This window comes from Ictidomys tridecemlineatus, chromosome 13, assembly GCF_052094955.1.
Source record: "Ictidomys tridecemlineatus isolate mIctTri1 chromosome 13, mIctTri1.hap1, whole genome shotgun sequence".
Classification (NCBI taxonomy): domain Eukaryota; kingdom Metazoa; phylum Chordata; class Mammalia; order Rodentia; family Sciuridae; genus Ictidomys; species Ictidomys tridecemlineatus.
The window spans coordinates 44,259,127-44,261,417 of NC_135489.1; the positions used below are offsets into that span (position 1 = coordinate 44,259,127).

A 2,291-nucleotide genomic window follows, 5' to 3' on the forward strand; every position below is an offset into this window, starting at 1 on the left:
GTTCTGGGTGGGCTGCAACTGGACAGGATTCAAGGGTACTGAGTGCTTCCTCCGTTCCTGTTCAAGACTGAGTCATAACTTCTCCAAACTTGGGCCATATTCCTCAACATATGCCCTCGCAGGTCCATATACTTCAATAGGACTGGGTATGCCAGTCATTACTCATGCTCCATCAGACTTCATTTTTGAAAGTTGAGAGAGAAACAGATATCAAGGACATGCATATTTATCTATTTATTTATTTATTTTATCTTTCAAGCTTTTATTGAAGTGCAACCATCCAGGATGAATTTTAGATCTTGTTAAAAGCAGCCATGTCCGTGGACAGCACGTAGTTCTCAAAAGCAGTGATCTGTTCCTCCAGCATATCTGTTCCAACTTTGTCATCTTTGACAACACACTGTGTTTGAAGGCTCTTAATACCATATCCCCCTGGAACTAGTTTAGAGGAACCCCAGACCGAGCCATCCGCTTGAACGCTCCTGACGCACTCCTCGGATTTTGCCGTATCTGTCTCCTCATCCCACGGTTTCTCATGTAGTAAGACGGGAGACTTGGTGACAAGTGCAGGATTTTGGGGCTTTCTTGGACTCATACTGTGCCAGGTGTTCTTCCCTTAATCTCTTTGCTTCTTCACTTTCCTCCTCCTCATCAGATCCAAAGAGATCAACGTCATCATCATCTTTGCTGTGTCTGGAGCTGTGCTCCTTATGGTGTCTTCCACACTGGCAGGACCATTCTTGTCCAAAGCTTTCTTCACTGCTGGAAGGCTGGCCTTTGCTTCTCATAGGATTTGATGTGATTATACCAACATAAGGGCATGGCACAAGTCGGCAGGCCGTGGGCCGGAGACTGCTTCAAATACTGCCACATCTGCTGGTGATGGCACATACCCTTCCATGTAGTCCTCATCCACCTGGTAATCATTGAGCACCTGGAGGACAGTAGGGGGGTGCTTTTCGGGTCACCGAAACCCATGGCCTCGTCTGTATCTGGGAGCTGGATAGTAGTGGGGGAAAAGAGCTCAAGGACAGTTTTAATGTACAAGATCTCATCAAGTTCCAGAGCATGCCCAGGGTTTACTCTGGATTCTGCTAACCCTGTCATACCTATTAGGACATCACTTTCCTATGTTCATATGCACACACACAACCAGTGTAACCACATCATGTGCAATCACCAGAATGGGAAGTTGTTCTCCATGTATGTATAACATGTCAACATACATTCTATTGTCATGAATATCTTTAAAAAATTAAAATTTAAAAATTAAAAAAAAATTAAAAATAATTAAATAATACCAGACCTGCCTAACCTCCAGTCTCCCTAATGCTATTGACTTGAAAACTGGGCAAGATTAGAACTGAAAGGTCACCCAAAGGTAGTTACCCACTTCAAGGTCTACTCAGGTCTTTATTTGCCAGAAAGTACTATATTCAGTTAGGATAGGCAAAGCTTTGAAAAACAGAAATGATCAGATTTACACCTTCCCTAGACTCTCCTGGCCTTGCCCACACGTGGAGCACAGTCTAGGCTGGTTTCTATGTGGTTCTTTTGCTGAATCCTTTAAATAGGCATGGTTCATGTAGCATTCTACTCTGTGGAATTCCCTAAATGTTATGCACACGCAATGTGGCTCCACCCAAGATGAATCGCAGCTGTCTTCAGGACATATAATCCCCTTGCATAGCATGAACTGGAGCCCAAGCTGGTAGGAACTTGGCCATGGGAGCATCAACCCACATTGAGCAGCAGTAGGACCTTGGAAAGGCCACCAAATGCTCAGCATTCACTGTTTTAGTAGCATTTCTTCTCTTGTCATACAAGTATAATCCATTTATGTTACACAGATGGAGAGAGGAGTAAGGGCATTATCCATCGAAATGCAGTACTTAACATCAAAAAATTGGCAAAGGAGGGCTGGGGCTATAGCTCAGTGGTGGAGCACTTGCCTTGCACATGTGAGGCACCGGGTTCAATCCTCAGCAAGACATAAAAACAAAAAACGAAATAAAGATATTGTGTCCATCTACAACTAAATTTTTTTAAATTGGGTAAGGATAATTTGATAAATCCATCTTTTTTTTTCTTTAATTGCTCTTCCTGTATGATTCCCTTAGGAAAAAAGAAATTGTAAGTAATCACTCCTGGCCTTTATAGGCTTCTCTTATCTCAGAACACAATGTCACACGTGGTGCCCTGCCTCCTGCAGGGGGTCACAGTGAACACCCAGCACTTGGCTTGGCCCCTGGATCTGCATGTAATTATCAGAACTCTGGCCGCCAGATTCC

At 43.6% G+C, this 2,291-nt stretch overlaps 1 pseudogene; it reads right to left on the reverse strand.

The window, feature by feature from the left end:
* Positions 1-292: 292 nt before the first annotated feature.
* LOC101966138 (elongation factor 1-beta pseudogene) lies at positions 293-978 on the reverse strand (annotated as a pseudogene).
* Between the last annotated feature and the right edge of the window lie 1,313 nt (positions 979-2,291).